Here is a 27,805-nt window from a genome sequence, read left to right as displayed (position 1 = left end):
CTTAGTCCAAAGCTGACTCATTTGAAGAAAATGGCTTTTCCGAACAAGAAGAAATAGAAGCGATTTAATGTTTTGGGAAATATCTATATATACACATACAATTCTCTATTTTATAAACTCTGATGACTACATTTGATTTAGTTTAATGATTTAAATTTTGGCATAGATGTAGTCCCCAAAGCAGGGCTGTATGCTCTGTGAAGACGGAGAAAAGTAAAGAAACAGTAAGTAAATATTATTATCCTAGTAAAAAACTCATGCTCATTTTTTTGTACCTGGATACAAGCTGGATATCTGAACATATAATTCCCATATACAGGCAAGAAGTTTAAAATTAATAACACTATTGGTAAACACAGTGGGCTTTTATAAAAATGTGATAATCTCTATGTTTTGCTGATAAAGATTAAACCTTTAATGCAAAACCCTGTAAGAAAATAGATGAAGCAAACAATGATCCTGAACAGGAAGTATCAATTTGAATTACTGTCAAGGATTGGTAGGGGTGTAAAGGACTTTTCTCATCTAGTCGTATGTTAAAATCACAGACAGGTCAATAGTAGCATGACTTAACCACTTTACCTTGCTGTTCAATGGCTCATACAACACTTCTTAGCATTTTGCCAATTTCTCAGTAAACATATTATCATCATAAAACACTATTTCATTTTAGTTGGTGGCAGTCCCAGTAGAGTAGCCAGGGATTAAATTAGCGTGAAAACAAAACTACCTCTGTCCTTAGATATGGTCTCTGCTGAGCACAATTAAGGAGCATAAGGTGAGCAGCATGTACAATTCCACCCTGCTGTCAGCTTCAGCGCTCTGTTATGGCTGAGCAGAACACCAGGCTCCAGGACTGTTAAAATGGCATATTGCATACACAATAGGTTATCAAATACCCATTTCAAACAATCCAGGAAATTAAACATAACCTCACTGTTTCTGTTTGGATCACGACTATACTACTGCAATCCAAACCCAAGAGATACCAAAGCCGTGTGACCTATGCACTGCCTGCTTTTCAAACATGTATTTGTACTTGACTCTGTCAGTCAACATGCATTTGCAGTACCATTGTATTGTACTGACGGTGTTGAAATACTTGGAAGAGAAAGCACAGCAGTGTTCCAGGGTTTACGTGAAACATTGTGACAATATGTGCGGCATTATTTTAATTGTTGTTGTTTGCGTCCAAGTTTAACGTAGCATACCCAAACACCAAAGCGTGGGTGGAGGCTGTCAGTTTTTCCCTTGGGTGTGTTCGCTCCCTCAGACCCTTGGTAACTTCGAGTCAGGCAGCACAAGGTGCAGGAGCAGGGGTGGGACGGCCACGAAGGCGCAAAGGCCAGCGCCTGACGGCGTGAGCCGGGGCCTTAGTGCTTTCTACAGAGGGTGTGCAACCATTAAATTACGAAGCTGAGCTGCTAACGAGGAAACTTCTGTCATTCAGGACTGAATTTGCCTGTGCGACTAACGCTCCCCTGCAGAAACAAACTAGGACAGGCCCCACGCCGGGCAGCAGCGGGAGGAGCCATTCCGCGGCGGCGAGACACAGCCCCCGCCCGGCGCCGCTCCCGCCTCCCCCTGCCCCGCGCCTGCCCCAACCCCGCGCCAGCGCCCCCCGCCCCGCCTCTCCCTGTTCCTGCACAGCCCGCCCCCGCCGGGCCCGATTGGCCGCTTCGCCCGTCCCTCACGGCTTTCCCCCAGCTCGGCCCCCCACCCGGCGCTGTCGGCCCATCCCTCCTCCCACCCGACACAGCCAGTGCGGGCGCGCCCGCCGCGCCTGCCTGCTCTTGCACCCGCTCCCGCCCGACCCCTCTCCCGCCTGCCCGCTTCCCCGCCTCCGCCAGGTCTCGGCCCGGGCTCTGCGCCCGCTCCGCCCCCCTTGCCGCTGCAGTGCCTCCCCCGTCTGGCCAGCGGTTCGCGGCGCCGGCAGCAGCAGGGGCGCGGCGGCTTCGTCCGCGGCCACCTTCCCTTCCCCCCGCCGCGTGTCTGCCCGGGACGTTCATTCCCCCTTCCCACAGCTCCGCCGCCTCCCCCGGCCCCCGCTGCCGAGGCCGGGGAGGGGGGCGGGAGACTGAAGCCGCGGGAGAAGGGGGAAGTGTGCGAGAGGAGGCGGGGAGCGAGGGCGGCGGCGGCGGCGGGCAGGTGAGGCAGGCGGCCATCCCGCTTCCCTTCAGCCCTTGGCGGTGGCGGCCGCGCTCGGGCAGCGCGACCCCGGGTGCGCAGCCGGGGGGCACCGGCCGTGCCCATCGCGCCGGGGGGCGGGCAGGCGGGCGAGGGGCGGTGGCGGCGGGCGGGCCGGTCCAGGCCAGGCCGGGCCGCGCTGGGTGGTGGGGGGCGCTGCGGTGTCGCCGCCGGGCGGGGCCGGCGCGACGTGGGGCCGGCCGCGGGGCAGACCTCGGCGGGGGCCGGGAGGAGCCCGGCTGCTCTGGTGCCCTCTCCCCGTGCGCACGAACTTCCTCGTCCTCGGCGAAAGCTGCTAACATTCCTTCTCCTCCTCTCCCCGTTCTCTGCTCTCTTTCTTCCTGAAGAAGAAAACTCGATTGGATTTAACTTGGGGTCGGAAGAAACTCCTGCCTGCTCGATCTGGTTTAGACGCCCCGACAGCTAAGGTAAATAGAGAAGGCTTGGGATCAGCAGCAGCAAAAACAACAGAAAAATCCTTCCTCTGGGAAGGGGGTGGAGAAAAAAGCAAGGAGTTCAGGCTTCGTTTTATATCCTGTGTTTGGCCTTTATATTTTGTCTCTGTTTTCCGCCTTGGCCTGCACAGTTCAGCTGCTCATTGTATTTCTCCCCGTCTCGCCTGAACGTGTGAACCGAGGCGCTGGTTTCATGGAGGCAGGGAAAGAGTCTGTGAGACCGAAAGTTTTTAATCTCATCGGACACAGAAGTTTCTTTGTTCGGTCCGAGAAGGCACTGAGCTGAAGCTGCTCGACTGCGTAACTGCTTCTTCAGCTCCCTCCCTTCCAAAACGTTTGGTAACCCTGCAAGTGCAATTAATATATCGGGGATATGAGAAAGTCATAAAGGAGGTAATATATTTTATTTAATCGTAAGCTCTTGAGGCCTTATGTCTGCCGGTTTTCTGGAATATCGGTTAGTGTCTGGCCGGACTTCCTCAGGGTTGCTCTTAAGTTTCTTTATAAAAATATGCTCTCCTGGTCATCTGTAAATGTCTCAGTTTTTCCACCTTCGATTGCTGCAGTCACCCGTCTTCTTCCCCTTTACCCTCTCTGTTTTCAAACCGACGAGATGGACTGCTTGTTTTTCAGCTTGTATAGTGGAGGTCTGTCCTGCATTTTGGTCCTGGCGAAGTTCATCTTAAGAACCTTCATTTAAAACAAAATAAAGAACAAAACCAAAGCAGATAGCTAGTTATCTGACTTCTTTAATGTGCATGCAATTGAAGCTGTTAATGTAGCCTTGTTTGGTTTTGGTGACCACTTTTCCCTTTCTGATTTTTGGAAGAACTCCTTTTTGAAGCTTTGAAGGGCAAATTAAATGTGAAGTTTTAGTGTAAGATTTTGTATTTCTAGTGCTTTTTACACCAACTAACTAGATGCACGTTTATTTCTCATGCATCAAAGAGAAAATTATAGGTTAGTTCTTTCGTGAAGGCAAGGAGTTTCTCATATTGTGAGTTTCTCATATTGTGAGGTAGAAACCATAGCTCTGGAATGTTTGTTCCTATTTGTCAAACTCACAAGCAACATGTTGGTCAGATAGGATGTGTATGCTTCAGTCTTGCCAATGTGTGACATGTACTGGTATTTGGGAGTCTTGGACAAAGTAATTTCTGTGCAAAATTTTTAACACTCCTACATAGGTAGCTCTTTAACATCGTGGAGTAATTTAGTGATTTAAGAAAAAATCCAACTCAGTCTGGTTTATATACTGTAAGGAAAAATGCTAACATATAAATGCCTAAAGCGGGTTCAGTGGGTGATAACAAATAAATTATTTGACTTGCAATTTATAGACTTACCTTTCCAGGCAGGAGTAAGGGTTATTCTTGGGCATCAGAAAGATCTGGACAAAATAAATGGCAGTGAACTTTGTTTTCCTTATGTGGCTGATGCTTGGCAGAAAGTCTGAATAGAGTAATCCTTTTACAAAGAACCATCCCTTTCCAGAGCAGTGTTTCAGTCCCAATAATGACTTGAGATGAGATTCTTGAGGGGAGGGTAAGGAGTTGTAGCCGTGCATGACAAATTTAGTTGTAAACCAGTATGTTCATAATCAAGGCAATTTTGTTTCTTTTCAGGCCTTTTGTGTCTCTCGTGATGCACTTGATATTTTTCAATGCCATGTAGAAGAATAGTTCCTTGTAGTGGAGGCACAACTTTTTACGCTAGTGTTTTGTCACCATGGTAGCTATGGATAAGGTCCTTTTTAATGATGAAAGTGTAATTCAGTACTGCTTACAGCTCATGGTTATATCATTGAATGCCATTATGTCATTAACATAGTTTGGGAGTAACAGGAAGGGATGTGTTCTTTCTTCAGATCAACAATCACAACTAAAAATCAGTCTGACATTGATATTCTTATTATGAACAAAATTATTTAACCTTACGCATGGTAGCTCATGTGCTTGAAACAGCACTTTTATAGCTGTGTGTTGATGGCTGGGGGAAACGTTCTTTTGACGTGACTGGTTCTTATTCATGAATTAAATTAAGCTTGAGTAAACATCGCTAATTTTAAGAAGGTGTGCTTGCAATCAAAGAATTCGAAGTTGCAGTATATAGCATACTATGGAATGTGATTATCATTAAGATGATTATTCTATTAGTAAAATAGGAATAGATCTGTCTTATGCATAAGCTGCATAGTAGACAATGCTTAGTGTAAACACAAAGCTCTGTAGCACATCGTGTTCACATAGAGTGGATAAGGGGTCTCTGGAGAAAATACTAAGGATAGTTTCTTAGTGTATTAAGTTGGTGGTCTCAGAAAACAGTGTTGATTTGTTCTTGGTGGAATTTGTTGAGAGTCTTTAGTCGCAGTCATTAAGAGCCATGCTTGGAAGATCAAAGCTAAGGAAAGGCTTGCGCATGTGTAACATACATTATACCTCACATGTTAGCAGTAGGTCCTAGAAATAGAAGGGGATGGGAGCAAATTCGTCAGCTGGGCTTTCCGGTAGGGCTGTAATGAATCACTGTCTGTCTGCACTGTGTTCTTGTTTTGTTTTTGTCCTTCCTGCTCCTAAGCAAAAAGGAAAATATTTTTGGGAAAATATTGTGTAAAGATCAAATAGTTGATATGTCATATCTTCAGCAGATTCTCCCTATAGAATAACCTGATCTGCTGAAGAAGTGCCTGTCATTTAATCCACGTGGAGGAATTAGAAATCTAACCTTTTCCAAATGAGTTACTAGTGGAGTTGGCGGAAAAGTTACTCATACGGACATGAAAATAGTAGACAGTATTCCTATGTGAGCCTGCAAATGTTCATGGTGACATTTGAAATAGAAAGTTAAATGAAGATCATCTGGAAAATGAAGACTTGTAAACATTGCTATTTTACCTTGTCAGCTTTTGAGTAAGTGCAACAATGTGTCAAAAGACCCTTTTCATATCAGAATGAAAACATTGAAGGTAGTTTAAGTAGTAAATAGTCTGTGTTTAACCATTGGTAATGTGACTTTTTCTAGGATTTTTTTAGTTGTAAAAAGGTTACTTCACTGAAATACAGCTTTCACATTAAACTAAGAATACAGTGTTTGGATGTTGAGTTAAATCTTAAAAATGTAAGGTTTCAAAATAAGGATACTGATTGAGGAGAGATTTAATGTATCTCCCATCTAATTAAAATGGGAAAAAATTGTTATGCTGGAATCAATAGTACTTTTCTTTTATAGTAATCTCAGGATAATTAGGCTTTTTCTGCTGGCTTGCCTTCACTGTTGCCCGATGAAAAATTGTTTGCACCTGGTGGGCTAATACAATGCTTATTCTTCAAAAACCACTGGCCTATGGGACTGCACAATACATATTCTTTAGGAAGAACTGGAAAGCAACCAGCCCAGTTGTGCCAACTTTTACCACTTCCCAAGCAGTCAGCTATGACTTTGAGGTTGCTGACCACCAGAGACCACCAAAGAGACTCCCAGGACAGAAAGACACATGTGGAAAGGGGAGGGAAAATATGTTAAAGATTTTGGGGAAATGGTTATCATATGTATGTTTATTCCAGGAAATCAATGAATATGTGTGTAGAATATAGTATATAAACAGGAGCCTTTTCTGTGCTCAGCATGCATGGTATTTTGGAGGAGATATCCTCTCGTGCATCCTGTCACATAAAGAATGCCTCTTCTTGATGCTGCCTTGGTGGTAAGGAATTTCTTATTTTTACAGATTTTTGATAACAGTTTTGATGACCCAGATGGGACCTAGTCCTGAATTTCAGTGGATCCAAAGGAACATCATCAAAGTCAGCTTTTTTAAAGATACTTGTTTCTCTGGTGCTTGAATTTCAGTACAGGTGTTTATTACTCTTTGCAGTTTATGTAAAGGGGATTCAAAAGCGTAATATTTCAACTCTAGACTGCAATTCCACCTTCCAAAATACATTGTAACTTGCATAATTGAGAAATAAAATTGTAAAATACAATGCAACTTGCATAATTGAGAAATAAAACTGAACAAATCTCTTCCTTTGGTCTAAGTGAAACCAAACTGAAGAGTACTTATGTTGGAGAACACCAGCATTGCAACTGTCCTGCCTAGAGTAAAAAGTTAAAGTTTAAAAGTAAAAGTTTAAGGTAAAAAGTATAGAAGTTTTTTTTCTGTTCTTGGAAGGAATTTGTAGATACTTGCCACTAAGTGATCACTATGCGTCGGAACAAGCAGTGATGATTAAGCAGAGTTGGAGGGCAGTCTGAACAATCTTGGCTGCTGTGAAGATCCTGGTAGTTGTAATAATGTCAGAAGGTAACTGAGCCTTATAAGGCTCAATCTTATTAGTTAAGATGGTTTGTATAGGTTGGGGTATAATTGTCTTGCTGTGAGCTTGTAGTGTGCAAGGGCTACTTCTTGTGTCAGTTGTCTGCAGCCAGCTTTAGGAATGAAAAAAGTTCAGAGAAGGTTTGAAGTATTAGTAAAAGTTAAAAATACTTGAAGTGAAACATTTATAGTTTAAGTATTCATTTGGAATGGGGGGTATTTTCCTGCAAAGTGGCCAGGGCTCTATTCTCCTTGCTGGGGAAAACTCCAATCCCAATAAATAAATAAATTCAAAATATTTGAAGTTCTGGTATTGTGTTAAAGATAGATGCAGAAGGACAGTCCTGTTTTTTTTTAAGTAATGTGCTTTGAGTTTTACTGCTGCCTTTGGAGTCTTCTCACCGGTTTTCAACTCTCAGTTGGCATGAGTAGTTCCTGTAGCAACTGCATAAGGAGTTCCATCTTCGCCAACACTTATGGAAGAGAAGTTTCATGTTCTTCCTTTGTCCCATGATGTCGGGTATGTGATTAGTACATTTGCAGAAATTATTTCTTCAGCATTCTTTGCCTGCCTTGTCGTTTTTCAATATCTTCCAAAACTTTCAGATTTTAAGAAGCAGAGGATAGGGCATAGGTGCTTTGAGCTATATCAGTGCATCTACAGAAACGTCTGAAATGCAGTGCCAGATGATTGAATGTCATTCACAGGCTTGGTCATCTAGAATATCGTTGTAAGTGAATGGTGGAAAGTGTTTCCAGGCTTGTCTGGAAGACATCTGATAGACTGCTAAGGTTTTGATCAAGCAGTTAATCAAGTATTGATCAAGTTACTGCAGGTCTTTTGTCTTACATGTAACCCTGAAGATAACATGGATTTTTATATTTGAAACTGGGTATCAGAGAACATCTGTTATTGGGAATTATAGGGTTTTTTTGTCTGTGGAAAGATGTTGCTTGAATATCTATGTGCTTATGTGCTCTCATGGTGCAACAAAACAACAAAAAAAGCTTGGCTGCAGTGGTATATACAAGACTGAGGCCTGCATTTTCAGTAAAATTAGACTGAAAAGTGTGTCAGCATAGCAGTCTAAATCATTAGTAAGTTAAATGCTTTGTAAATGCTTGCTTTCCCTGCTTATGCTACTAAGTATGATATTTAGATGTTTTATTTACTGAGGTTCCACTTTGGCCTTTGAGATGAGTCTACTTGAAGGAGGATCAGTGAACGTGCAGACAGCAGATAATGTTCACTGATCTCCTGTTGCTGGTATGTTAGCTTGCTGTGGCATGTTAGTCTGTGGTGGCCTGGAATGTGAGGCTGGTAGTTAGCTCCTTTTAGGAGAACATACTCATTTTGGGTTACTTCTGGTCACAAAATCATATGTGGTGCTAACCCTGGAGCTTTGTTGGTTGTTTAATTTCTGAACTGCTCTATACTTTTGGGGGATTGGCAGTAAAATTCATCACCGAGGGAGAAAATTCAAAAGTTTACTTCTTCCTGGTTCATACCTATTCAGTCTGCTGTGCTGTAGTAAACTTATACAGGGTGATTTATTCCAAGTAATTAATGAGTTCTTTAAACATCTTGCAGGAGTTACAGGCAAAGGGAATTGAATGTGCAACACTATAGAAAACAGTGTTAGGAACAAGCCTACAATTTTACTTATGACTTTTGTCAGGTCATTGTTGTTGGTTCACAAATAGGTGTTGGGAAACTGTTAAAAACAAAATAACAAATATTAAGGACTCAAAGTAAGAGGAGGTGAAAAAGGATGTAATGAAATAAATGTTTAACCATCTTCTCAGAATGTAACAAGGAGGGAGAATCAGTTGGCACTCAGAATTTGTCAATCTGTCTGTCTCTAATCCTGATGGATGAGATGGGAAACATTGATATGGAGGGGAAAAGAACCTTCAGAGCTTTACTGTTTTAGTGTAATATTATTTATCTACAGTGCATCTTGTGTTTTTTAGGAGAGTTTTGTTTTCCTGAATGTTTTGTGGGGATGTGGGCTTTCTGTGGCTGTTAGACAATCCTGTTTTTCCAGTGTGTTACTGTTGATTTAGATGTTAAGGCTTTTGGTCTGGTACCAGATATTTCATCTAACTAAATGAAAATGTAAGTAATACAAGTACTAGAGCAGCAAGATATACTTAAAATTGATTTTAATAGACTTGAGGTTAATTTACTCTTTCTTTTTATTTATCTGAGTGCATTTATCAATTTTTTCAGGGAGCATTTATTTTGTTTTGCTTTACTGAAACAAAGAAGAAGAAATGCTGAGGATCCTGCCGTTATTTTGTCATTTTGCAATGCTGTTCTTACGAGAAAAAGACAGTACAGCAGGCAAACATTTCTCTGGGATTTTTCTGTGGGAAGTTGTGGAATCTGTTGGAGATGTATTGTCAACATATCAAATATCCTGTAGTCTTTTATGATATCAGTTACTGAATTGGTTTTGTAGCAGCGGGTGGTGATGTGTCAAGGGAAAGATTATGGCCTTGTCAATGGAGCAGATTAGAACAAAGTGTTACAGAGTGGGAGAAAAACATGTTGTTAATCAATATTTTTCTCTTCTCTTTCTTACTTTCCTTCTTCTGTTACATAAGCTAACCAATGAAGAACCAACAAATTGTTCCTTAAGCTTTTACAAAAACTCTCGTCTGTCGAGCAAGTCCCTGCTTATTTCCACTGAATTTAAATATATGTTTGCTCCTTTTAGATTTGTAGCTCACACAGCCTTCCACAGGTGTTAAATTTCCAGATTTCAAATTTCAGCTTCAGAGCCTGAAATATCTGCTGAGGAATTACTTTCCCCCAGTTTTGTATTAACTTAGCTTTAATCTTTGAGAAGTCTGAAGGACGCATTGGACAGTTCAAATTAATTGAAGTCACAGCTATGAAATTCTCTGGAATTTCTGCATTGTGCTTTTCAGTCACTTTTTCCTATTTTGAGAAAAGAAGGTGACATGTTAATAGCAAATCAGCTTGGCAGTGTCCCACTTTTTACTTTGGTAGTGTCAAAGTAGTATTGTACCTCTATTTTTTTTCTAATGCTGGAAAGCACAGAGTGTCAGAAGTTAAGTAACACTTTGAGTTATTATTAAATCAACTTTGAATTCAGTTTGGAGGCTGTAATTAGCATTTTGATGAGAAAGAAGACTCTTTTAATTCATCTTAAATGTCTTTTGTTTTTGGCTTCCAATAGTGAATTATTATCCCTATTGAAAAGGGATACACTTTTAACACTTTTAAGAGGAAGTGTACTTAAATATAATTGTCTAAATTCTAAATTATTCTTAAAAGTTTTACTGTAAGCAATGCACTCTTGTTCTTCCCTATCTAAAGAGGCAAAAATACTTTGAAGGCTATTCAAGAATAGCCTTCTACTGTTTTTTTGGTATCAGTTGCTTATGTCAGCTGCAAAATGTCTGATAGAGTAAAATAAAATTAACATAACAGCTCTCTTTCCTTTGATCATCATCCATTCACTTAGAGGCACACAACACTAAGTAAAGAAAAAAAATTAGTACAAAAATGCTAACTCAAATGTTTCATCACTGTGTTGGGAGTGAAGCAAGATTCCGAATTGGCAAAAATCAAACATGCATTGTGATAGAAAAGCTGAGTAAATAGAGGACAAGAATAATGGTGCTTACCCACATGGAAGATGTGAAGAGTGTTGTAGTTAGAACCCCAGCCAATGCAGACAGGAGTAGTTTCTTCTGCATCACTGTTACAGACAACCAATTGGCATGTACTGGGATCTATGTATCAGTTAAAATTAATGTAAAGAAAAACAACAGAGGTAAGTAGCTTCAGGGGGTCCTTTTTATGTCCAGGACAGTAATTCATAAAACTGCTGAGAATAATTTTGAGATAATATGTAGCATAATTATTGTATAAACTGGAGGGACAAGATGCTTAGAGTCTGGAAAATACAACTTTTTTCTGTTTTGGTTTTTAACCTTTGCTTTTTAAAAAAAGTATTGGCTACTTCTTAATCTAGCCATTTCTTATTATAGTGAAAAAGATGCATTAAAGTAAAACTGTTTTTGAAGCTGCATTATGGATAAAGGCTTCTGCTTTTAGTACTCCATTTTATACTAAACATGTAAGAACAAAAACCAAACTGGCTTGATGAAGTGGATAACACTTAGAAGAAGACAGAAGTGTTCTTTAAAGGAGGAGGAATTATAAAGTAAAATGGAAGTCCAGTTCTATATACTATTTCTCTTTGAGTAGTAACTTACATTAGTGTACTGTATAGTCTTTTAAATGTTGAGTTGCATGTTTATTTCTAGTTTTTGGTATGATATATTTTTTTGATATCTGCCAGATTAAAGATGGGAAATGAGTATGCATACCCCTATGTACTTCCTTTGAACTCTGATCTATGAATGTGTTTCCATTTATCTTCCTGTTACCATTGATTGAATTATATAACCTGTTGGGATTTGTTGTTCTGAGCAGTTACTGCAGGGTTTTGAGTGTGGTTCTTCGTTCCCCTCCTGTGTACCCAACATCTGCTTACTTGGTATCTCAAGTGTTCTGCTCTTGTGTTATTCTGACCTCTGTTGTTTGATCCTTCCTAGCTTTAGGTAGGAATTCTGGGAATTACATTTTTGAGGGAGAGTGCATGTAAGGCAGGGCATCAGGGACTGGATTTTTTTATGTGTAGACCATACAATTTAGTAAGAATTTAAATAATCAGTAGCCTTCTGATAAGAAATAGTATCTTTCAAAAATTTTTTTTCCGTTCTTGGTTTCTGTGCTGAAATGTTTTATGTTGCAGATCACCTGAATTTATGTGCAGGCAATTACATGCGGAGTCTGATTAATAGATGAGAACTTTTCTTTTATATTGAAATACTGCATATTTACAGCAGTGCAGCTTGCTTGTCAAAAACCTTTGGTGTCTGCTGCAGATGGCTGCATAGTCTTAAGGAGTGGCTTCCTGGCTGCATTGTACATGAAGTGCCAAACACTGAGAGCAGTTTTGTTCTGGAATGCCAAAATACATTAAATCCATTCAGGAAGCAACATATGTCAAAAGAATAAAAATACCATAGTCATGTGAAACAGAATGTGGTAATTATGTTTTTCAAACCTATTTTATTTCCTGAGTTAAGAGCTTAAAAAGAGCTTTTTGTATTGAGGATGGTATTAACTACCAATTGCTGACTTACACTGTTAGCATTTTCACTACTGTTTGTTTTCCCCATCCCCCCTTTTTTCTGTGTTTTCCATATGCTGTAGCTGGAAGTTGAAACCAGGAGTCTATCAATAGGAGTGAAGGAATAAGAAAACAGTAATTATTTTTTCCTCCTGGATATCTAGGCCTGTGCACAGTATGCAGGTTTTTGGTGGGTGATTTGGTTTTTTTGGTTCAGTGGAGGTTTTTTTTGGTTTTGGTTTTTTTTTTGTTTGTTTGTTTGGTTTTTTGTTTGTTTTTTTTTAAGGCTAGTAGTGTGTGTATTCTTTACAGCAATAAGAGAAGTATGTAATTGCTTGATAATGTAGGTAGAAAACCATGATTGATAAAAATAACCAATGAAGGATTCTGTTTCTGCTCAGTGCCTTAATTCCAACAAGTTCTCAAGACAAGGAGTAACATTTACAACTAACAGCTCCAAATATTGCTGGGTTTTGTTATTATAAAGACACAAGCCCAAGGCCAAGCATTTTGTTGTTTATTATTCCATGCTGGCAAAGTAGGTGGGAATTCACTTTAATTTTTCCTAGTTAGAAGGCAAAGGTATTAAAAACTGCATAGACAGAAAAATACATGTATATCGAGAAGCTGTAATTTCATCTGATTAGTTTCCAATTAGTACATTGCATAATTTTTACTAATCTGAAATAATTTAAAAGCCTCTTTAAGACAGAGGAATGAAGTATGTATATTTTTAAAGCAATTTTGCTTGTTATTTCTGAATGTCATTTTTCACCTTTTTTTTTAATTCAATCCCTGGGATTAGAAATGGAGTTAATTTTTAACTTCAGTAGATTAATTTACATAACATCTTAATTGCTGTTCAGTCTTGTGTAAGAAATGAGAGGTCCTTGAAAGAGAAGAGAGGGCAAATATTTTACTTCCATGGCTATGGAAGGCAGAGATTTATTTAAAACAAGCATTTAATAATAAAGTAGCTTCATATGAAGCAGAGTGTGTAGCAGAGGCCATAACTGCTGTAGTTTTTTGGGATGATTGTAAGAGATCTGTTGTAAAGCAGGGTTGGAAGCATGATACGTTCATGTCTCTTGAGTTGAAAAAGGAGGTGCTGCTGTGTTTGTTTTCTGATTTAAATTCCAGTCTTTGAGATTTTTATCTGTCCAAGGGTAGTGGTACCACCATTCCACCATGTAAAGATTTGCTTGTCTGCTGAGAGATGAGGCAAATTCTGGAGTTGCCTGTTTGTATCTTGGTTCAAGCCAGCTGGGTTATTGTTTGCTTTTGTATTTATTCTGGCAGTCTAATTGTATTAGCTTGATTGGTCTCAGCCTTCTTTGGGATAGGTATGAGAAAATTTATAGGTGTATGTTCAGGTACACATGAGCTTCCCTCCTCAGCCTTTGTTCTTCTTTGAAGTTTGGTGTTAATTTTCATTCCAGCCACCAAATCTTGTGTTTCATGAAGTTACCCACAGAGAGGCTTTACCTGTTCAAGCACAGTTAATTCCAGTGTTTCTGCTCGTCTTCCAGCTATCAGTGGCTTCTCTTGCAGTGCACTTGCAAGAGTTATAATGTATTGTGTTTTCTCACTCTTTAACCAACTGCAATTCTCATCAAAGCACTTGTCATTTCTGGTTTTAATAGACGAATAATGCTATGTAATCTACAGGATTTTTTCCCCTCCTTGGCATTTATTCCAATTTTTTTTTCAAGATTTTCCTGTGCTGTTGGTTGTAAATACCTATTTTATACCTCTCCTTTTAAGCAGTTGAGTTCTTTTATCTTTGATTGTTTTGTTTCTTTTTGAGGTACTTTGTAACTTAATTTTACTCTGTGATTTTAATTAACCTGGATTTATAACTGTTGTAACTTTTAAAAGCATATTGACTGTTACACTTTTGTTTCATTCTTTCCTGTGGTTTCTTTCTGAATATTTCTAAAAGGCTCTTAGGAGCCTTTCTCCTAAGGCTCTCTAAGACCTTGGTAATGTTGATTGGAGAGCAAACCAGCAGACAGCATCATGGAAGAATTCTTTTTAATGAAAAAACCTGTTTCTATTTCTTCTCATCAAGATTTACTGTTAAGTCTGTTTTTGAGGTACATGGTATGGGTGGCTCTAAGTTAATCAGTTAGTAGGAGGGGCTGTAGAAGAGGAATTTAGATGAGAAACTTGGGTGCAGTGTAGAGACTGGTTTTATTCATAGCAATTACTAGCCTTGCTTTACATCCAAGCATCTGAAGGCTGTAAGAAAATGTCTTATTTCATGGACTTGATTTAGGACAAATCACCTATACTGTCAAGACTTGAAAAAGGTTGCATTCTGCTCTAAGGTATGGGCATAATGGGCTATAAAGTAGCAGCTTTCTGATACACAAAATGCAGATCAAGCTTCCTAGAGTATCTTCACTACCTTTTAAGAGCTGTAGGATGTGTGAAAGATGCATCTAGATCAGTGGCACTATTGTGTATATAAATATCAATTTTTGTAAATCAATTTAGTGTATCTGTTTATGGTTTGAGTTGCAGATAGATATTAATTGACACTTTTTCTAAATGTTTTTTTAACCTTAATATTAGGCCAAAGTGAACAGCTGAGACTTTCTCTCAGTAGTGCTTCTTTGCAAAGCACCTCCTTGTGTTGGTCACTTTGGAATTTATAAATAGTTTTTGCTTTGGTTAAAAGAAAGTAAGTGTAAGTAAATTTTGAACTTACCATGTTGAGGATGATGGTCTCTATATTTTGTGTGCTTTATTCTCATTCCCTCAAGTCTCTTTTAAATTTAAAGCATTGCTTTGTGGGCAAGTAATTTACTTTTCGTTGCAAAAACATGCACAGCACTTGCTGAGCAACAGTCTCTTGAAGTTCAGACCACATCCTGTGAATAGTTCTTTCAGTTTTGTAGAGTAAAAAAAATACTGGCACAGTCAGTGTCTGGACCAAACTGTTCACTGGATTCATTGAGTATCTTTGCTTCTTCTTGCCTGTAGATATTTATCATGGTTAATTATATTTTTTTAAAATTCTTCCATCCTGCCCTCTCCACTAAAACTATGAATCCAAGGTGGACTAAATTATAAATGTGGAACACATGAATTAATTTTGTCAACATGCTACATGAGCATGCTATTGTGAGCATGCTATTGTTAGCATTAAAACATGCTTGAATATATTTTTTGATACATCTTTTTTTGAACTTAAACAACTTACCAGTAACAATAACGTTATCACCTTTACTTGAAAGGAGTTTTAATTTATAAAGCCGATGGCTAGGCTTACATTCTGCTGCATCTGCTTTGCACACTTCCTCTTTGTTTCCAGTGTGGTTCTTTGCATCAGAAGGAAGACAAGGTATTGAAGGTGGAGACATAGTACTGAGGGTCAGTGAGTTGTTGAGCAAACTGATCTAAATGAAAAAAAATTCTCCTCAATGTCTTGCAGGTTTAGGCTTTTTGGATCAGTTACTGATTAGACTTACAATGTGATTATGAAACCCTAGCTTTAATAAAAGGCAGGTGTGAGGGAAAAGCAGGGATTACTCTTGCTTCAGCAGGTTGTAGTTTGAATTTTGCATGATGGAGATTGACTTGCCTTTTGAGTTCCAGTTGCTGATTTGGAATAGTCTTCCACTTACCCACAATAAATATAAATGTTGCTATTCATCATCAGTAATGTGATCCTTGATAATACATACATAAAAGTCAAAAGTGCAGTTAAAAACTGGGATACTTACCCAGTTACACCTTCTTTTCAGCAGATTTATAGTCTACCACCTGTCATCTCTCCTACTTTTCCTTGCCATGGGCAGATTGACTTCTAGACTTGAGACAGTAGTCTGGGAATTAAATGTTTCTCTGTAAAATGGTTTTTAATTGCTGCAGGAGTGGGACTAACTATGGAAATGGAGAAGAAATGGAGAAGAAACAGTGAAGACCTTTTCTCCGGAAAGCTATGTTTTAGAGCACTTGCTTTTGGGACTTATCTATCCAGCCTCTTTAGTTTGCTGGGATTTCTGCTGGCATTGTTTTTTTCATTATCTAGAGGAATCTCTTGATTGAAATGTGTAGGTCAACAGTATTTGAATGTGGCATGCTATTCCTTCAGATTAGACCTCAAGGCTAGTGTGGGTGGAGAAGGGACAGGTGATGGGCAGTTGGTATGATTAGTTCGTATGTTATGTATTATAACAAAATGATGGACTTAGACAGACTTAGAAATGTCTGTCACTTAGAGTGTGCAATGCCTTTATGGCACTTTACTTTTTCAATTTCAGATGGGCAGGATAGAATCACCTTTATTCATGGAGGGATTGAAAGTGCAAGATAATTTAGGGGGCTGAGGATGGAAGAAGAGAGGATATTTAGCTTCTTAATTCTCAAATCTTCTAGGAAGATTGCTAGCTGGGTGTGGAGGTGCTGTATGTCTGTAAAGAGGAGCCATGTATAGTGGCCTCACTTGACTGTACTGCACTCATGAAATGCAGATGACTTCCCTCCTGTTTCTAGAAGGGCCAAGCCCCTATATTAGAGAGGAGGTGGCACTTATTGGCATGAAGTGAGCAGAAAGAGCTGGTATTTGTGCTGTTACTCACTTTTAAGACTGATACTGTGCTTATGTCTGCTTCTCTGGAGAGGCAAGAGTGCAGTGATCTGTTAAAGCACTACTGAGTTTAAAACTTATTTCTTGTTATCTGAGTTTAAATTGCTCCCTGTAATGCATTCCTTAGAGTCATCACATGAAAAATGTTTAAACTGAGTTGTGAGGACTTTTTCCTTCTCCAGGCGCACCAGTGTTAGTAACAATTACTTCTGATAGCTTAGCTGTATGCTGCCGGCTTACTGGAATCCTAAGGTGTCAAATGGATAGTTCTCAACACATCCTTAAGCAGTCAAGCTATTTGTCATGACAGCAGTTGTCTATTTGTATGTCCTGCTCTTTAATCTGAAAAGCAATACCTTACCTTCTGGTTGATTGATAAGTATTTGATGTAGCATTTCAGGAGAAATAGTGTTTGCTGTAAGATAATTTATTTTCCTGGGGTTCAAAGAAGGGGGGAAAAAAGCTCAGAAAATATTAAATCTCAAATTTTCTTGAACATTATAATTAGGAAGATATCTTATGTATTAGGCTTTTTCTTTCAAATTATGTAGTACAAGGATTAAGCTGTGCAGGATTTGGAGACACTAAATTCTTCCTGAAGGTAGTTGCTAAATGTTGATCTTCTACATACTTGAGAGTAACTATAATGATACTAATTTCTCTGGGACTGGAATTTTGAAAATGTGATGCAAAGGTTGGTAGTTTTGTTTCCTTCCCACATCCCCAGATTGAAATTTTTTTTAGGATTTTTTTCTTAAATGCTTTCATAGTTTAGTTAATTATTAAGATACTGAAGTGTCTGTTGACCTTGGAAATGAGCATGGAAAAAGTTGCACCTTTTTTTGTGTTTCCTTCACTTGTTATTTAATTTCTGAGAGTCTATCTGCAATAAGAATCTAGAGTATGGTAAATTGAAATTGAATCTGAGGGCAAGTATATAATTTTTTTGGTACAGTTTCATGTTTGCATTAATTCCTCCCCATCTAAGTGAATGTGTGACTGAAATATTATCAACTGCATTCACTTTTACTGTTTTTAGAGTTACCTTTCTCCTGCATTTTTTCCACTTTAAACACGAAGATTTTTTTTTTTCCTTTTTTGATTCTGCAGTTTTGGGCTTTTGGGGAAAGAGTCAGATTTTGAGGGACCAGTGTTTAGTTTCAGTGCATCTGGCATATGTTAAAATGCTGGGCAAAAAAGGTCTTTGAAAGATAACTATGTATTTTTACATTTGTTCTGCTGTGTGGTTAGAATGCAAGTTGATCACTGCTTTTTGGGTGCATGTGCCTGTATTTATATCTCTGTATCTTGAAATAAGCAGGGGTTGGGGGGGAGAATATTTAAAGATCCATAAAAATTACTCATTCTCTCTCTGCTGTGATCATCTGTTTTCTGGAATCAGTCCTGACACTCGAATAATGAACTGTGAGTCTTGCATGCTGGAATAATAGCCAGTAGTGAAGCTGAGCTTAGTAAGGTTATTATGTGCTGCTGGAATGGATTTCTTCCTACCCTTCCCCTTGAGTCATTGATCTAGAGAAGACCTTAGGATCCAATGTAGAATTTAAATGTTAAGGTTGTGTACAAATCAGTCAGCTACTCACCATCAAGTACTTCAGTTCACAAAATATCTGCTAGTTGATGCCCTCTCCTGCCAATCACCTGGCTTCTAATAACCAGATTATTTTTTTAACACTTTTAATGATAGTAAAGTGTGTTGAAGCACTTACTACTGGTTTTTTAAAAGTAGAATAAATACATATCAAAACAACTTCTTGTAATATAGGCTAATTTTTATGTTACCAGCAATTATAAGCATTCTCTGTTCAACTTAATGGAAAAAATATACAAATTATTTACTTCCTTTCAGAAAGCAACTGAGGAGGCTTTTTCTTCAGTTCATGTCCAACTGCATTGATGTAATTGCTGAAGTATTGATTTTGTATGTGCACTGCTAGTAATTATGCCCATATATTCATAAGTTCCTATTTTTATTATGTGGCACTTTGGATTCAGCTAAACTATATTTGAAAAAAATCTAAATAGCATTTTTAAATTTGTCGTGGTAGATGAAGAAAATGTAGGATAAGAATCCTGTGGAACTAAATGATTTTTTTTCCTGGTCATTGTGAAATATAAATGTTAGATTTTATGCATAGATCTACTGATCTGCAGTAGCTGACTTAGTAAATATCTCAACTAATCTTTTTTACAATATTAAAAATCTATTAGTAGAATATTTCTAAATGAATTTTGCAGCTTAAGCTATCTTTTCCATTACTCACTGCTATAATTAGTTGCTGTTATATTGGTAAGATAGTGGTGTGATGATGATTCTTTGCTCTGTGTGAAAATGAAAGTAGTGTCCATTGCGGTGTTCCATCTGAAACTTTTTTCCAGTAAGCTTAGCCAAAGGGATAGATACCCTTGGTTTATAATGTAATATTACCAGCCATTTTAGCATAGGCTCTAGGATACGTTCTTGCAAACTCTGAAGTACTTGATAGCAGTACTAACCACGTCTAAATTTTCACAGGACTTCAATGAAATTTCATGTAGATAAGCAGACCCTGATCATTCATGTCATATATTGAAAAAAATGGAGTAACAGTAACAGGGGACTAGATACAGTAAAATGGTGCTTATTAAGTGATATTTTTCTTGAAATGCAGCATGATTTTCACAGATGTGATAGAGGAATAAAATCCAAGTTGATTATTTTCCTATTTGTCTTTGCAGCCACAAAAACTCCCTACATATTGTGTGCAAGGGATGATTTAGGTACTCAACAGCACAAATCTGTCTCGTTCTGAAAAGTTCTGGCTGTTCATAACTGTTCTGAAATAGGTTTATAACTCAAATGTAATATGGGTCCTTCCTCCTGTTGTGACCTGCCCTTCAAAGGTCAAGTTGGATTGGCTTGTTGATACTAACTAGGTAGTGTGTTTTAATGAAAAATTACAAGTCTCTGGTAATGAAAAAGCCAAAGTAGCCTTAGTTCTACTTTCTAAGTTACCCTGTTGTGGGGAATACTGGCATTAGGAGAAGTGTCAAAGGTCTTTCTTCTAATGATGTGTAAAATTCTTATGTTCTGACTCCTTCTCAACTATTAACTTTTGGAGTGTACATCATTACTAAGCACTTGTATCATGGATGCCAGGTAGCCACAAGCTTGAATAGGTAATCTGGAAGAGACAGCATATTCAGCAGTCCATTCTGAATCTATAAAGATGCCACTTATATATCAAATTGAATCTTCTCTGAATGATCACAAGACAGGACAGAGGGAAGTTTGTCAGCTCTTCTTAGTTAAGAGCTAAGAAAGCGATTCCAGGCTTTAGATCATAGACCATCAGTTCCTAAACAGGGGATGAAGGGAGTTGCTGGCTAGATATAAATTTGATATAATGTGCTACTTATGTTCTTTTTTCAGCCATGCAAGAATTTTGGTTGTAGGTGGGAATGCAGTAGGAAAAATTGAGAAGGAAAATTCAGAGCCACTGCTTTAAGGGAGCGCAGCCCAATTTTTTTATTCCTGAGAAAGACAGGAAAGTAGCAGTGCAGTCATAAACCATGGCATCCTTCAGGGTTTCTAGCTGGGGTGTCCATGACACCCTGGGGGGCTGATAAAACCAATGTTTTGGAAAAGGTAGCTAAGCTGTATTACTATGGATGCTTCATGGTTTGTTAAATCTCACAGTGTTCTGGCAGTGGCAGAAACGCTATTTTCTTGGCAATTTTGTTGCTGTTGTTTGTTGTAGAAACTTTAGGAATCACAAAACTCCAGGAATCATGAAACTCAGTTTTGTGACTGCCTATTAAGAACTAATCAGAATCTGATCTCCTGAAGAAGGATCTGTATTACCCATATTATGAAATCTTTCAGGAAAGATTTCATTTATCAACATAGAAACCTAGATTTATTAGACCTTTTTCTTTTGGGTGAGATGTATTAGCTGTTTAAAAAACACGTGAGAAACCATTCTTCTGTATTTTGGCACTGTATTTGAACTGTCTTCAACAAATGTCACCAAGATGGGGCCATGGATGTGTTTCACATGCATCTTAGAAATACTGCATTATTCTGGCTTACTAGGTAGGACCACATATTAAAACTTTGCATTCTCAACATTCAGAGTGTATGGCAATATTCCACAAAAGCTTACCAGGCAGGGTAAGCTTCTGAGAAATAGATATAACTGCTTGTAAGCAACTGTCTCCATTCTTGCCAATAGCCATGGCTGCAGACCTTCAGTAAAACATGATATTAAGCTAAATGAAAGGCAGCTGGCAGGTCCAGTTAAAATAATTGAAGCTTTTTAAAGACTCATTTGTTGCAGTGAGTTTTATTTCCCCATGAGGGCTGTGGGAGCTTTTGTGTCTGTGTGGGTAGTATAGATTCTCTTTCAGAGAACATGCTTGAGATTCACCAGAACTTTAAAGAGGAAGTCATTCAGCCCAGGTCCTGCACATAACTGCTTGTTGGTTTTGGTTACATTTTGTTAATCTGATAATTGACTCCATTCATACCAATAACAGGGAGCTGTTCTGAGCTCTGTTTTGCTAGTAGTGTATATGTTTCAGTTTTGGCTGCCATAGAAGGAGGAGACCATAATCAGTTTTACCTTTTCTGGGTTTTGCCACACTGCTTTTTCTGATTGCATTATGTTCAGATTTGACAAAGAACAAAAATTAATGTTGACAGAATTGTGGTTGTGGTAAGCTACATATTGCTGCCTCTGTGTTGTCTGTGTTTGATTCTGGTGTAGAACAAAATAAATGTGTGAATTTGAAACTGTTGTAGTTTTGTGCAAGGCCGCTTACACCCATCATTTTGAAAACACTTCTTAATTCTCTTTCACAGATCCATGTGGATGGTTTAGTAAACTGTTCGACGTCCTGGTGAATCTGGTCCCAGCTGAGAAGCTGATTGAGGCTCCTGTGGTGTAAATTGACAGTGGTGGAGTGATTTGGGTAGGTGACTGTCCACATATGTTAAAGGAGATAAGGGGAGCTAAATGTTTTGGCACACTTTTTGTTTCAGTTACACTCTTAACTGTGCTATTAATATCTTCTCCCCATCACGTGTAAGAATGACAAATTTTTAATTGCTGAATTTGTATTCCAGTAGCTTGTAGGGATGATGCTTAAGAAATGTGAATTGTTTGTTTTCTCTCAAGGGGTGCTGGTGGTATTCACTGTATTGTTACTGTCTCTTGCACTTGGGTCACAGAGCATGGTATGTTTGTATTTTAAAGTTGGTACGGCTCTGTGTGAGCACTTGTGTACACTGACTTCCATTGCTTCTGCTCTATTTTTCTGCATTATTTGCTTACTTTGAATTCATAACCCGTTTTATGGCAATGTATTCAGGTAGCTTTGTGCGAAAAATAAAATTAGTTTCAAACAAGTATTTCTGCCCTGCATAAGCTAATGTAGATGCTGTTGTTCTATCTAGAGAAAGGTTAGAGTGATTTGGGTTTGGGGTTTTTTTTGGTGTTGTGTTTTTTTGTTTGTTTTTGTTTTGTTTTTGTTTTTTGGGGGAAGTCAGCTTTTTTTGTTTTTCAGTTGCAGGCATATACTGTTGTGGTTCTGTATACTTGTTAGTGGTTTGTTTAGGGTGGACTAAGACTTAAAGGATTTTTTTAAAACTTATTTTTCATTGCGTTATTTAATAGCAGATGCGCATAGATGCTCAGAATGGCGTCATAGCAGAATAGGGAGAAAACTGACTAGAATGATCTGGGATTTTTTTATTGTCCAATTTTTGTCCCTAATTGAAGTGCCACAAAAATCTTTGATTGATAGATTATAGTATATACTGGAACAGCATGTCTTAGTCTTAGTCTTCATAAGGACCATTGAGCAAATGCATTTTTTTTATTCTGCTCTCACCATCTTTTGATTCAAGAATATAGTTACAATGCACCCACAAATAAGTGTAACTAGCCACAGAAAATGTTTGACTTTTGAGAGGGGAAATATTTTTGCCATTTTAATGGCAAAAATAATGTTTTAGGTGCTTAATAATTGCTGAAATTATGTGCTTGGAAATAGAGAAGTCATGATACTTAAATTGTGAAAAGACAGTACCAGGTGTAGAAACTTTTTCTTGAAATTGAGTTCATGGGGAAAGAGTGCGTTTTAGTGAAAAAAGATTTTGAGAAGCATTTTCTGTTTTTGAGAAGAAAATCCTAAATATATATACATATATATACATATATATAAAGTACTTGATGCTCTGTGTGAGGGCTTCACAATTGTTTCCGTACATCCTTGTTTACAGAATTTTAAGAAGTGCAATTTTTCTCTGTTAAACTTCATGGATTTCTTTCATAATTCTCTGACTAAAGAGTGATATTTTGGAAAAAATGGTCACAAAAGAGAAATAGTTTTATCATTTGGATAGGCTGGGACTTCTAATAAGCTGCTACTGTCAGGCTAACCACAAAGTGGAAGAGTTAAGGCAGCAGTGCACAGCTTGTATTTAGAGGGGGTTCTTTCTTTTTTTATGCTACTAATATTGTTCAGTAACATTGAATGTGTGTAAGATAATAGGCAAATACACGTTTAAATGTTGCTAATATTTTTATGTTAAATTAGAACATTGTTTTATAATCCTAGTTTCTTTGTGAATTTGCTTGTTTTTACTTGGAAACACTTCAGTATTACTGGGGTAATTCAAATGGTATGCTTAAATCTAGAGTTTGTTTCTTGCTTTGCAGTAGTTTGCTCTTACGTTCTAGTCCCCTTTTCATTCCTAACAGTTGATTCATTAGCAGCTTTGATTAATGAGTCTTTATTTGGGGAAGAAAATCTCTACCTGCTAAAAAGAACAGGATTGTGAAGCAAATACTTTTTGATAAGCTTGTGACTGCACACATATCTTTAATAGCTGAATTATAAAGCATGTTGCAATGAAAAATTTACTGTAGGCATTACAAAAGATCTAATAAGTATTCTTCATGTTTTGTGATCATCTTGGATAGAGGCTTTTTAATGCCAATTTGATATGTGTTCTCCAGCTCCTCAAAAGCATTTTGTAACTAGTAGGTTTCTGGAAAAGTCACGAATTTAGTCACTGCTAAATTCGTAGTGGGCACAATATTAAATGCTTAGGTCCAGTGTGCACATAATGTATCAACATGTATTTACAGATACTGAAATATGACATGGAAATAGAAACCATAAACAAGTTTTTACTTGAGAATAGAAAGTACATAAAGCAACATAAGACTAAAAGTTGTCAGAGTTCTTTTATTTTTTTAATTATTTGTGATCCATGATAGGTGAATTTGACAAAGACTTTGAAACCTTCACTCTTATAGTGTATAGCAGCTTGTGTTTTAGTGTATTTGGAGTGTATTTGGTCTTCTGACAAAGCTTTATTTAAGGATGCAATTTTGAAGGTGTGTAATTACAGTTAGTGAAGAAAATTCCTATTTCATTGTCTTGCTATCAAGACTTTCACCTGAATAAAGAAAACTGCGTCGACTAAAAAGGATTCTCTGTATCTTATCCCTTCAGTATTCTTGTGACTTCTTTATTTTGGATGTGTTCCAAGATTCTTACATAAGCTCTGGTTTGCATATTTAATCTGTGAGCCCTCTTGACTTGCTGATTCATTTCTCCTTGTAGCAATAAATGCTGCCTTAATTCTCCCCCTTCCTAGTTATATTTGACGAGTTCTGGCGTGAAATGCCTGCTCAAACATATCTCAGGTGTTTCAGCTGTGAAGATTAAACTAGTCAGCATGAGATATATTTTATCTTGGCAGTGCACTTGGGGAACTCATTGTTCTCTGAGCCTGATGTTCCCTGTACTGTAGGTGAGGTTATGGACAAGCTGTCTCAATAAGTGAAATGATTCTCAGACCCATAGGCACTTCTATTAACATATTCTGGCCTGCTCTGTTGAATGGGGTTTTTTTGTTTAGGGCACAGAAGGAATAGTAGTTAGTTTGTCCCTTAAAATGTGTACGCTGCTAAGAGAGTCTAAACAAGACTAGGTTATCATAGGGTTGACTTGTGTGAACAAGCTTGCTGGCTGTCACATGGCCAGAATTGGGTATTGTAAGGAAAACATCCTGTTTCCATAGAGGCAACTTTGTTTAATTCTATGCAAAGTCTAGATGTTGGGGTACTCATGCTTGCATTACGTAAGCAGTTCTTGAATCTTGTTTGTCAGTTTAATAGCTAGCAAATAAAAACCTTCTTTAACAGTGTCATAAATGTGTGGTGGTGTCAGAGGGGAAGTGTGCAGAGATTTCTTCTTAAGTATTTAAATAACACAGCACATTCTGGCTTCCTTTTCCTCTCTCCTCTTCTTTTCCATCTGCATTATTCCAAGTGCTATCTAATGTAGGCAAGTTAACTTGCTTTCAGCAGTTGTCTTTGAATGCCAGTGCCTATTTCTTCAGTTAAGATATTGCTTCTGTGTCATTCACAGACCTGACAATTTCCATCTTTCCTTTTGTTTCTTGCTTCTCTGCTAACCCCAGGGTATTTTTTTCTTAAAAAATACCCAGTTGTATACATTATAATATGAAAGTATATTTTCCTGCTAGTTGGAAGAGGTGATGGTGAAACAGAAATGCTGAATAGAATAGCTTAGTGGACAGAATAGCTTAGTTTCAGTGATGATAGAATAGCTTAGTTTCAGTGATATCATAAGCAGCTGTGGGTAGTTGTAATGGATGTGCCATAGTTTGTTTTTCTGCCAAAATACTTGTCTTAATATGAAGAATTGTATGAGTTTACAAATTTAATTCCACAAGTTTATATAAAAATTTTCTTCCTGTATCATTGCTGTGTCAGGGTAATCATACAACAATGATGTGAAGAGCTGTACAGATTGATATCTTATAGAATTCCACATTAGGATGAGAAATACTGGATTTCACTAAATAAGACCAGGTAAATTTGAAACCAGCCAATCTGCATCAAGTTCAGTCCAAAGAAGCGTTGTACACAGAAAGCAAAAAGAATCAGCGGCTTTGATTTGTTGGGAAGGAGTAACATGGGATGTAATGTGTGTTTTGGACTGCTATATCGTTGTGATGATATTATACTACAGATTACATATCTGTGAAGACTTCTAGCCATCCAGCACAGACAGACTGTCATTTTTGTATAAATGCCAAAAGCCATAGTGTTTTTGCAGGTCCAAATGGTCTTCTGTTAATAGGTGAATGAGGACAAAGATAAGAGTGAGCTAGCTGACTAGTAAGTGATGTAAAAGGAGTGGGTTTTCCTGTTATGAATCAGCAGCTTGATTTTAGGGTGAGAAGAGATGACAGATTTTCCTCAAATAAAAATGACTTGAAGTAAACATCAGTTACGGAGAAGAGGCAAGTAGAGTATCTATTACAACATGTGCAGAAGGAAAAATACCCAATACAAATGCAAGGTACTGGAAATACTGCTCATGAAAGACTGATGAATAATTCTAAGAACATTTATTAAGGAAAAAAGTGTTGGGTACTCAGTTTGAAGGAGAAAAGAAAACACTTATTGTTGATTTGCATAGTGTCGCTGACCCATAGTAGAAAAAGTGATGTGTTTGATGGTTAAAATAGCTGCTGACAATTTAGGAAGGGCAAAGTGAAGAAAAAGGACAATTCTATTTTGATGAGAACCAAAAAAAAAAAAAAACAAAACCCCCAAACTCTTATCAGTTGGTTTTCTCTGTGGCCGAAATAGCAGAAATAGCTTGCTATGGACTATCAAATTGCAGTCACATAACAGGATGACTAACTCCCTAAGTACAGGAAACTTAATTTTATGTGCAGGTGGTCTTGTATTACTAATGCTAAAATGTTCATTTAAAAGATGATGGATGCAGTATTTTTAGAAGTAATTATAAAAGGATTTGTAGTCATACCTATTATTGAAAGGAGCCAAATAACCAGTAGTGTATTTAAAACCTTGTTTTTGATAAAGTATAAATGACTGTGAATTGACTTTGATTGTACATCATAAATATGAAGTTTAATCAGCAGCATTTATTTGTTCCTTTTTATAAAAATCACTTGGAAGCCATTCAGTGAAATCATCTATATAGAAATTCCTTTTCTACTCAGTTTTGAAGGGAAATCATTTAAAGGATGTTTTACTAGATGCTTAGAAAACATTAAATCTAAAACAGGCTAATATAGTAGTGAGAAGTGTGCATCTGTTAATTAGAGGGGAAAAAAGCTATAGCAATGAATTGTGGGTTAGAAGCTTCAGAAAGTAAAGGATGAAGGGGGTCTACCTAAGATGTCTAGGAGGCTAATATTAGGACCACTAAAGTGAGTGAGAATGAGATAAAATATACCAAAATATACTTATTTTTAATAAATTTAACAGATGTCTTTAATTTGCTTGGCAGAATAGGAGACTTTTGTTATTATGAAAGTTGTAAACTTGATGACCAACAGACAAATGGTTCATATTATAAATTTTTTGATCAGTTGGAAAATTGTTTGACTGTAATCCTGTAATAAGTTAGGTTAATTCTGGCTTTATGGTAGAGGATTAATATTTTCCCTATAATATCATGTCAAACTCTTGCTTTGCTCTTGTGTTCCCTTTCTCTACCTCTTGAACTGGTTGTCTAAGTGAGAGAGGAGCTCTGCTTACATTTTGCATTTAACTGCTGCTGTTTGAGGATAAAAATCTGTTCAATTTGAGACCCTGAGTCTTGGTGGAGAAGCCCCTCTGTTCTTTTTGCTAATAACGAGCCATGTAAAATTCAATCGAGAGAATGTTCTTGCTCAGTTTAGATGTTTATATGGTTTTTGCTTCAGTCCTCCCTTATTTTTGTGCTGAAATGCAGACTTCAAGTAAAAAGTATTCCAGGGTTGTTCTGAAGCTCTATTCACAGTTTAAAATGTTGTAATTTATTTTGGAATAATACCTCCCCTCGAATCCAGAGGTAAAACTTTCCGAAAGTTTGGACCTTTTGTAGAAGTCTATTTCATGTAGGGCCATGAAAATGATGGAGGGGCTAAGGTACCTCTTCTGTGAAGGCAGGCTGAGAGAGCTGGGGTTCTTCAGCCTGGAAAAGAGAAGGCTTCAGGGAAACCTTACAG

At 37.9% G+C, this 27,805-nt stretch overlaps 1 protein-coding gene across 10 annotated transcripts in view; it reads left to right on the top strand.

Annotated features, from left to right (window-relative positions):
* The first annotated feature begins 2,089 nt into the window (after positions 1 to 2,089).
* ERBIN (erbb2 interacting protein) overlaps positions 2,090 to 27,805 on the top strand; it is a 116,844-nt gene continuing 91,128 nt past the window's right edge. For 5 of the 10 annotated variants that reach the window (XM_059836526.1, XM_059836523.1, XM_059836525.1 and 2 more), the window contains exons 1-2: positions 2,403 to 2,615; positions 21,596 to 21,705. The gene's annotated coding sequence lies outside the window, so the exon portion shown is untranslated. Of the gene's footprint in view, positions 2,149 to 2,402; positions 2,616 to 2,869; positions 3,036 to 21,595; positions 21,706 to 22,205; positions 22,211 to 27,805 lie in introns of those variants that run through there. The other 5 variants (XM_059836518.1, XM_059836521.1, XM_059836519.1 and 2 more) reach the window with 5 other exon arrangements.

The sequence above is a fragment of the Haemorhous mexicanus genome, chromosome Z, assembly GCF_027477595.1.
Source record: "Haemorhous mexicanus isolate bHaeMex1 chromosome Z, bHaeMex1.pri, whole genome shotgun sequence".
Lineage (NCBI taxonomy): Eukaryota > Metazoa > Chordata > Aves > Passeriformes > Fringillidae > Haemorhous > Haemorhous mexicanus.
This window is presented reverse-complemented; position numbering and strand designations above follow the sequence as displayed.